Genomic DNA, 10,804 nt, shown 5'->3' with positions numbered 1-10,804 from the left:
ACTGTCCAAAAAAAGAAAGAAGTCCTGATGTTAACCTTACGCTGAACCAGCATCGACTTCTCTGGCCTTAGAGGCATCTGATCTGGATTAGATCGTCACACAGTGGAAATGTGTATTGTGGTCAGACGAATCAGTATTCCAGTATTTTTGTTTGTTTTTCCTTTTTTTTTAAGAAATGAAGCGTAGGGTCAATTCTACCAGAAAACTCACTTTCCATCGTGTCTCATAATCAGCTAAATGTCTCCAACCATGCACATAATCCTAAAGAAATGCTACTGTTAATCATCACCACAAACCAATAAGATGCAGGCACACCCTTTAAAAGCTTCAATGTCTCACTCACCTCTTACTGTTTTTCAGGTCTCCACCCGATGCTCCGTCTGCTGCCCCACCGCAATCCAGATAGTCCCTGTCTGATGTTTGGAATGGCCTCCATCCCCTGCCTTCTCTACTGGCAGGATTCGAGAGCCTCTCAGCTCATCTCACTGTTGTGTCAGTGCCCTTGGAAAAGGTAATTTAAACTTCTGTAATGGCAGCATTAATGCAGAAAATTACAGTGTGCTTTTGGAACAACATATGCTGCCTTCAAGACTTTCTCCATGTGGAGTTGCATCAGAAAGGGCATTTGGTATAAAACATGTGCCAATTCAGCATGTACATCCACCTTGGATCTGCTGTGGTGGCCCTGAGTGAAATCAAGGGAGCAGCCAAAGAATTTACTTGTATACTAGCGCATTACCCATGGGGATCCACAGTCTGTTGACTGGGTAGTGTTTATTAAATAGGTAGCTGACATTTTTCAAGGGTGGTAATAAATTATGCAAAGTTTCTATAATGATTTGGAATGGTGTGTGAGTCCAGGATGTAATTATCAACATCCATTGTTCACTATTGTTATGTAATATCTGTAATTTCTCCAAAAATATTAGTCCTATCAACGTTATGTTTTGTCAGCGTTCATCCTTGATGCATAATAGATAAGGATACCAAATGGTAAATGTTAGCTCTCCCCAGTTTCTCCGTGTTTGAAGCTACACGCATGCAAACATACACATACACACAGGCCACTTGCTTTTAATATGTAGAATGTTTACCACCCCCTGCTGGAATGGCGTGTGAGTCCAGAATGGAATTATCAATGTTTAGTGCTCTGACGGTTTTGGGTCAGACCTGTTCTCTTCACCTCCATGAAGAACTTCCTTAACAGATGGTTTGTTCGTTAGCTTGTAAGCATTCAATCTGTGTGGTTTTTCTGATGCTGTTTAGATATTTATGGAGTATGTTCATGTCCGACTTGTTTTGTTCTAATCGTGGTTTTAGTTTTCTGGTTTGTAACAAAGTTTTCAATCTGCTCTTTACTGTTTAGAGCTGTGTTTTCATCTTTTTGGTCTTCATTTCATTTTGCACATCCACTTCCAGCTCCTTTGCTGTTAATTCCTCCATTTTCTTTGTTCACTTTATGTTTTATTTTATTGCTTGCCCTGAAAATTGTAACCAAAGTTGCAAATCTGATACATGATCTTGACCAGTTGTCATGGTAACCATCTGATATGGGAAAATATCAGGTCGGAAGTCAGCCAATCAGAGCGAATGCATCATCGTAGTCATAGAGTAAATTGTATTATTGAGCTAGACAGCAACATCAGAAAGAAGGAGCATGAGACAATACAGAAGTACCAAGGACTGAAGGAGCAACTGGAGCAGACGTGGAAGGTAAAGTCCAAAGTGATTCCAGTGGTAAAAGAAGCACTAGGAGCTGGGAGAGTGGCTCCACCAGATTCCAGGCATAAGAGTTCTCTGTCCAGAACAGTGCAGTCCTACAGCTAAGAAACTGTGTCAAACCCTCAAACTCCAAGGCCTCTGGTAGACGACCTTGAGGAACACACATATCACCCTCCACAATTGGAGGTAAGAGGGATATATATATATATATATATATATATATATATATATAGGTCATGCTACTGTACCAAATATTAACATTGATTTTCACAGGTGTTCAAATACTTATTTGCAGCAGTAACATATAAATAAATTATTAAAAAATCATACATTGTGATTTCCGGATTTTTTTTTTTTTTTTTTTTTTTAGATTAGGTTTCTCACAGAGATGAAAATTTCAGACCCCTCCATGATTTCTAAATGGGAGAACTTGCAAAATCGCAGGGTGTTTAAATACTTATTTTCTTCACTGTGTGTGTATATATATAAGTTTGCCAAGGTCTTGATCAAATGATTTTCCATTTTCATCCAGATGTGGATAGGTGTCATGGAATTTCTTAAAAATTATAAGAAAAATAAACTTTTTTAAAGTATATGTAGCAACTTGGTCTCACCTGGAATATCTTATATTTATTTATTTTATTTTATTTGTGGGGGGGGGGGGGCAAAGCTTGAAAAATGAGTGGAGTTACTAATGTGGATATGTTTTTATAAAGCTGCAAATTTTTAGTCTTGTTGAACATATACTCTGACTGTCCTACTTTCCTTTATCAAAAATGCATTTTAAGCATTTCCAACACATGGCACCGATTATTATTTCTGCCAATTTTTCTTTTGTTTTGTTTTTTTTAATAGCCATAGTGTCATGTTTATTTAAAAGTTGAATGGAGATCAGGTTGGGGAGGGGGGTGGTCGGTGGTGATGAACCCGTGTTGGCGGAGTTCCCTCCAAGGCCGCTAGGCGCGACTCTGCTCCATGAAAGCTGCTGCCGAGAGACTGCGAGCAGGAGGAGAACGGAAGGATGGGGGGAGGAGATGAGGAGGAGAGAGAGAGGACGGTGTTTTATCAGCGAAGTGCAGCCTGAATCGTGAGGAGCGGACGATGGAGGAGAAGAAAAAAAAAATCCTACTCTTGTTTCTTTTTCTCCAACATCACTGTCATTAACATGTAGACCAGAAGAGCCGGAGCATCATGGTCTTTTCTGTCCAGGAGAATCATTCTTCTTACAGATGTCAGTTTAAGAAAAAAGAAAAGAAACACTTTGGATTAGCAGACTTGCTTTTGGACTAAAAAGGCTTTCTTCAATTTGTGCGTAAAAATCGGAGCGCTTGCCGACTTTCCACAATCTGGAGTGAAAAAGTGCGCCAGGTTTGCGTCCTGCGCTGGAGCGCCGGAGGTTTCTGAGGGGGGGGTGCAATGTGGCTTTTGGATGGAATGCACCTTATCGTAAAGGGACGTAAGGCACAGAGGAATATTATCTGAGGTGGAAAAGAATAACCAGCGCGAGGGATCATTCCACGACGGTAAATATACATTCAGACTTAATTCTGACAGGCGCAGTGAAGCGATCAGGGAATGTGCTGCTGTGGTGGACACTTTAAATGAAAGGATGAAGTGAAGTGATGGGTGAAAAGAGAAGGTCTGGTGTTAGTGATCAGACGAAACTGTGTTAAAACGTCCCCGTGCACAGCGCGTCCTCTTCCCCTGTCTGCCACTTTTGGGCTCTCACTCTGGTTCAAGCGCATAGAAATGCGCACTCTCCCTCAGCAGCGAGATGCGCAAAATAGCCGGTTTAAAACCATAATTAAAAAAAAAAAAATACAAAAAAAGACCAAATGGTGAATCTGTTTAAAAAATACAGCAAATATATTAGGGAGTAGGAAACGTCAACACACTGCATGCGCGCGTCGGTCGCGTACCACTTGCAGGACTTTGCGCGCATCTCAGCCCCACATCTGAAACTATCACTAATCGCCGCGAGCACCCGGTAACGGAAGAAAAATCGATTGTGTTCAATTGGAATCTGACATCTAATCCCATAATGATACCAGATGAGGATACGCTGCTGAAATTGGGGTGGGGGGGTGGGATTTGTGCAATAAGGTGCGCTGATTGCCGTTAATCGAATAAACCAAAAGCTTCACTCAGGCTGATCGCTGAGGAGGAGGTGGTGGGGGTCGCTTGAGAAGAACGGTGTGTCTGTGTGCGCGCATGCATGGTGAATGGAGTCTCTCTATCCTCCCAGGGCAAGCAAGAGGAGGAGGAGGAGGAGGAGGAGAAAAGTTGCGCCTCTCCGCCGCTGCGGGGGCACCATCGCCATATAAAACTGGATGAATGCGGTATTTGTGTGCGCGCGCAAGTTCCCCCTCGCCAACAACAACTTGTCACGCCGGAAAAGAAAAAAAAAAAGGTTCGAATGCGTCAGTGTTATCTATTTATTGACTGTCCTCTGTCACACCTATATGCAGGTGTAGCTGGAGCGCGCTTTGATTGGACGAGAAGTGGCCCAGGTTTGCGATCCCAAACGCTGCCATGCCATATCTATCTATCTATCTATCTATCTATCTATCTATCTATCTATCTATCTATCTATCTATCTATCTATCTATCTATCTATCTATCTATCTATCTATCTATCTATCTATCTATCTATCTATCTATCTATCTATCTATCTGTCTGTCTGTCTGTCTGTCTGTCTGTCTGTCTGTCTGTCTGTCTGTCTGTCTGTCTGTCTGTCTTATGCTCATGAGGCCTTCATAGTTAAAGTAGTAAAAGCAACTCGCAAAAAATTCGTATATAACTGGGGGGCTGTGATCACGTGACTAAAAATGAATGAGAATTTGTGCTGCACATGCTCTCACGTGCAGCACACATTACTATGTGATGGCAATACGAAAAGTAAAATAATCCCTGGTTTGTGAAATCTTAACAAAAATGGCGGCACAAATTAATTTAGTGAGGAGGGCACGAAATGCGGGGTGAAAAGGGGCTAAGGGGTTATGGTTAGGGGTTACAGGAAGGGAGAGACTTGTTATAATTGTGTTTAGAGTTAGGAGAAGGAGTAGGATTAGATTGCTTACAGTAAGATCATGCATGATCGTGTGGCACAAAAGTGGTTACAGGAGAATCGTGGACACACGATTAATGGGTTGCTATATCAACAGAGGTCTATTTTTGATAACGATTCCAGGTTTTCAGCCATTTCATAATCCTTTTTTTTTACTTCATCTTTTTAAATGTCAACATTTACATCCACCAAGGATCTAATAAAGTCATCTGCATTTATATGTCTGTCTGTCTGTCAGCAGGATTACGTCAAAACTACTGCACGGATTTTGACAAATTTTCACCACAGACAATAGGCCATGGAAGAACCCAATTTGGAGGTGATCTGGATCCAGATCTGGATTTTGGATCAAGTTTCACTTTATATAGGCTTTGAAGGATTACTTTTAGCAGGATTACATCAAATCTACTGCATGGATTTTGATTAATTTTCACCACACATAAAAAATAGGCCATGGAAGAACCCAATTTGGATGTGATCTGGATCCAGATCCGGATTTTGGATCAATTTTCACTTTATATAGGCTTTGAAGGATTATGTCAAAACTACATCATGGATTTTTACCATATTTTCAACATGGATACATATTAGGCCATGGAAGACTTCATAAAATTTTGGAGTTGATCCAGATCTGGATCTGGATCAAGATTTCCCTTTATATACGCTTTGAAGGATTACATCAAAACAACTTCACAGATTCTCACCAAATTTCACCACAGCTACATATTAGGGCATTGAAGAGTCCACTGAATTTTGGAAGTGATCCGGATCCAAATCTGGATTCTGGATCAAGTTATCTTTTTATATAGGCTTTGAAGGATTATGTCAATACTACTTCAAGGATTCGCACCAACTCTGCACCACAGATAGATATTAGGGCATTGAAGACTCCACTGAATTTCAGAGGTGATCTGGATCCGGAATGGTGGATGTCAGAAATCTCTGATTGCTCTTGTCTGTAGTTTATGCTTTACTCCTATTTGACATGTCGTTGGGCTGTGGACAAAGCAAGACATTTGAAGGCCCCATTTCATGCATTGATTGATTGATTTCTCATCCCTTTTGTTTGACATTTTATGGAAGTAACAAATAATAAATGAACAGAAAATAATCAATCAAATAATCAATTAATAATTAGTCACAGTTCTACAGACACACACACACAGGTATGTATTCTGATCAATTCTGAGTGCGTGATTGTGCATGTTTTTGTTTCACGCTGAATCCTGGCAGCTGAAAATGTTCATATTTTCTTATGCTGTCTTATTATCTTGTTATCTTACAGTCGTCTCCAGCTGCTTACAGTTCAGTCGAAAGACATATTTCCTGTTTAGAAGCTTTGAACCATTTCTACGGGCTCAAAATGATAAAAAAAGAACAAACAAAATAAATTTCAGAGACAACTGTGGAAAAATTGTAGGTATAGTCCAGCAAAACTTTGCAATAATATGAACTTTAATTTCATATTTCGACCCTGTCATGGCGGTGCTGGGTTGGTTAGTCCCACCTTATAATTACCACAGCTTCAGGCCCACCTCCAGCTTGTTCTCTCGTGTGTAAGTACTGCACGAGACGAAGGACACTTTGACCTTATGCAGTCATACGTGGAACTGCATATTTCATGATTCGCCAAGACTAAAATCTAAAAATCTAACAGCCCCCTTTCACCATGAGACTTGCAAAGCCACATCCGGTGCTTGTGAAGCATGGTGTTCACAAAACATGCATTTTTATAAGCGCCATTCTGGCATCAGATTGTCTAAATGTATGAAATATTTGTTTCATAATGATGTGTGCAAAGACTAAAAAGGCATGGGCTAACATGGCAAGAAGCCCATTCCAGGCGTTGTGGAGCACTTTGACCTTTCATTGACGCGCTCCTGCCTTTCTCCTCTGTTCCTCTCGCTGCATTACACTGTTCTTGTCACATGATGTTGGGGGGGGGGGGGGGTTATACAGATTCTAGCAGTTCACACCACTCACTCCCATGGGCTCTGATCTACATAGCACAGCCCTGAAGGAAAACATCTCAACGCTCATTGCCTTTCCCCTCAATCTTTACTCCCATCGCACACTGTGCTCCTGTTTTACCTGAAATCCTTTCCTCCATTCTTCTCCTGCCTGTTTTACCAATTCTACAATGGATGGGAGGAAGATAGTTTGTAAATTGTAGATGCCGCATTGGCGCTTGCTGTGCTCCTGATGTTTCTGCTGGAATTGGTCTTGGGGTGAGTCGCTCGAGGGGTCCATGTTTTGCTGTGGGGTGGATATTAAATGGAATTTGTAGCTCAGGATTCTTTTAGTGCACATCTCCACACCGGTATCTTCTACGGATTTGTCCGTATCCTGCCTCTGATTGGTGATGCTGAAATTCAGCCTGTAATGTTGCATAATGACTGCAGCAATACAAGGCATTTATTTTTAATCTATTGTTAAAATTGTATAATGCATAAATGAACACATTAATCATATCCCAAATTAGAGATGTTAGCCTGGAAAGGACCTGCAGAAGACTGAAGGTCAGTGGACGAAACCTTTTTGTTCAAAATTGGATGGACTGAACATAAACCACAATATGAACTTTTAATATATATATAAAAAAAAAAAAATTTAGATAAGATATATTCCAACACATTTTTACTGATTTTTACAAATTATTGTCCTGTGCAAATTTTTATCTAAAGTTTTCAACCTGGATGGATTATTTAATACAGAGTTTGCATGTCTGGGTGTTCCTAAATTTTGACCCCTATTTTGCATAACTGCCTTTCAGTGTCCTTCTGGTCACTTGATAAGAGAACTGCCCTCATTGTAGCACTTGAGAAGCTGAGTTGGGAGTCAAGATATGTGGATTTGTGATTATCCTGGATCAACACTTAGTTCCAGGATTTGAATAACTTCCTAGAGTCAGATGTGTGTGTCTATGCAGTGAAAGTGTTCAACTTGTTTTGAGATTCATATAGCTGAGATGATATTCATATCACTGGGACCTCAAATTCTATACAGTTCCACTGCTGTACCTTGACTGAGACACTGAATGTAAATAACAACCTGCACTGCTGCACACTGAATATAATATTACCTGGAACACCTCACTGCCAAGTGTTCATGCTGCACAATTCCGTTCTTCTGTGTGTTTGGACAAATATCTTCATGGGCATATTGCTTTTACATAGAGATATTGCTTTTATGTATATACATGAATATTATATGCTTTTATATAATGGCTGAGTAGATCTGTGTCATTTGATTGGTGGTTTGTATGTCACGTGACATGGATTATTCGTACCATTTGCCATTGTGTTTCATTTACCGTGTAACAGTGCTTTGTAGCAAGTAATTTAAATGTGCTATTGCACGGCTCGTGTTGGACAGTTTGGAACCTGTTGACGTTAAAGCACCAGTGATGCACAACAAAATGTAAGTCCCTTTTTTGTTGTTTAGAAATGAATAAAATACAAAATGACAGTGAGTTATTTTAGCTGTTATATAATACAAATAATGATTTTTTTCATTCATTCAATGGAAAAAGTCAGTGAAAGATAGAATGGAATTGAAAGATGGAAAGTTCCATTCAATGATGCAAAGCAGAGTTGAATGGAACATTCCATCTTTCAGCTCATGAAATATTCATACTATTGAACTCATAAGCATTCATTATTTGTATACTATCTTATACACATATAGATACTTAACATTGTTTTTATTTATGTGTATTTCATGCATATTCATATATTATCGATTGTCTTTTTACAGGTTTTTAGCTGTATCTTGTCTTTATATGAATACTCTACTGCTTTGCTACTGCTATATTTATGTTTAAGTCAAAAGTTTAAGTTTAAAGTGACATCTTCACAATTTGTTATATTTAAGTTACATTAAAACTAAGAACAACAGATAAGAAGATTGACTTGCTGAAAGCAAATTGCTTTTAGTGTTTTTTATATGCATACTTCAATTCAATTTCAATTTATTTAGTTTATATCGCACCAAATTGCAACAAGGTTGCCTCAAGGCGCTTCAGACAAGTAAGGTCTAACCTTACCAACCCCTAGAGCAAGCACACAGGCAACAGTGGTAAGGAAAAACTCCCTCTGATGATATTGAAGAAACCTCAAGCAGACCAGACTCAAATGGGTGACCCACTGCTTAGGCCATTCTAACAGTTCTAAGATTTTGCAAAGTTTTACAAAACACAACCAAACACAACAAAATAATATGAAATTCCAGTCCACAGGCAAGGGTCATCCAGCAGTGCTCATGCAATTCTGTGGGCCTGTTCCCGTGGCAGTGTCCATTCCACATTCCACATCCGTTTCAGAAATTATGTAGTCACTAAATCCAGCACGTGATGTCGTGATGTCATCCGCACCTTGGACAGAAAGAAAAAAGCAGAATCAGTCACCCAGAAAAAAACTACACATATGGTATAATTCATCAGCATTAAGCAACAGGAACCCAGAGAAATTACTAAGGTGATCGCTAGCCGCGAGCCCCAAGTTTCACTAACAGACCCAGAATTTAGACAAAGTTGAGGCCGAGATCCACTCTGTTTACTAATAGAATGAATTTAGAAGGATAGGAAGCATAGTACCATACTATGCCAGTATGCTAGCTATACAAGAGGGAAAATAATTTTATATATATATATATATATATATATATATATATATATATATATATATATATATATATATATATATATATATATATATATATATATATAGTTTGTTTTACTGTCTGAATGCAGTTAGGACTGCTAACCAACTTTGTTGCATTCTGCACCACTGGCAGCTCTTGAAAAAATTCTCACAGGGGCTAATTTTTCTGATAATGATTAAGGTGATCCATTCAGTAACTATTCAAGACAGACAATTTGTAGTTAGCTGATTAACTCATACAGCAATTCTACTAGATGGCAGCATACAACAGATAATTTCCCTTCTAGCTACATACATAAATTACAGGTGTAAAACTGTGGAAGAAAGTTGCATACAGGAATCTTCACAAGCAAAATGTTAATAAAATGAGGTGGTCCCACAATCAATTAACCCACTTATTCACACTAGGGATTAAGAACCTCGCCCAAGGGCCATTAGTGATTTTTAGATGGAAAAGTGCTATATAGATGTGTGTTTGTGTATGTAATATTTTCAAGTAAAATGAGAGGATCTGGGCTATTATTATTATTATTATTATTATTATTATTATTATTATCCGGGCAGCACAGTGGTTTAGTGGATAGCACTGCTGCCTCACAGCAAGAAGGTCATGGGTTCAGTTCCCACTTGTGGCCTTTCTGTGTGGAGTTTGCATATTCTCCCCATGCTTGCGTGGGTTTCCTCCGGGTGCTCCCATTTCCTTCCATGTTTAAAGACATGCAGGTTAGGTGAATTGGAAACTTTAGAATTCTCCAACTCTCCCTTGCAAAAGAGGTCTTGATCTCAATGGGACTAATCTGGTTAAATAAGAAAAAAGAAATAAATACATTTCTGTTACATATGTCGCAATGATGTTAAACAAGCTGTGACAGAAATTCAACTTAAATTAGGAGAATATCTGTGAAAACACTCTTAGAATCGTGGGGCTTTGGAGATGTTATGTAAAAGGTGATTTTGCTCAATATAGCCCCTTTAGTAATTATCTTATTGGCTCCAAGACCATTTCATTTTTAAATCTCTCCATTGAACATTAAAAATGTTTAATTCATGATGCTTTTCAACCAGATTTTAGACTGTTTTCAGCCTGTCAGAGCCCTGAGTGTTAAAGCCAAATGCTTTGTAAATGAACAAACTCCCACATTTGAAATAAAACAATGACAGTTATTAAAACAAGTTGCTTTACCTCTGTGTCTCGCTAAGCAGGAGGAAACATTAACGAGGCTGTTTTATAAACATAAACTAGCCCCCCTGCATTGTGGCTGTGCTTTTACTCTTTGGGGCAACAGTTACATTCTGAGCCACATTGACTAATAATCACAGGCTGCAGGTTTTGATCCTTGACAGGCTGTTGTG

General features: G+C 39.2%; 1 protein-coding gene across 3 annotated transcripts in view; it reads left to right on the top strand.

Annotated features, from left to right (window-relative positions):
- The first annotated feature begins 2,629 nt into the window (after nt 1–2,629).
- Nucleotides 2,630–10,804, top strand: part of nlgn1 (neuroligin 1) — a 991,517-nt gene continuing 983,342 nt past the window's right edge. For 2 of the 3 annotated variants that reach the window (XM_034180344.1, XM_034180342.1), the window contains exon 1: nt 2,630–3,245. The gene's annotated coding sequence lies outside the window, so the exon portion shown is untranslated. The remainder of the gene's footprint in view (nt 3,246–10,804) is intronic. The other variant, XM_034180343.1, reaches the window with a different exon arrangement.

Source organism: Thalassophryne amazonica, chromosome 10 (genome assembly GCF_902500255.1).
Source record: "Thalassophryne amazonica chromosome 10, fThaAma1.1, whole genome shotgun sequence".
In the NCBI taxonomy this organism is placed as follows: domain Eukaryota; kingdom Metazoa; phylum Chordata; class Actinopteri; order Batrachoidiformes; family Batrachoididae; genus Thalassophryne; species Thalassophryne amazonica.
Note: the sequence above shows the minus strand (reverse complement) of the source record. Positions and strands in the feature narration are given on the sequence as shown.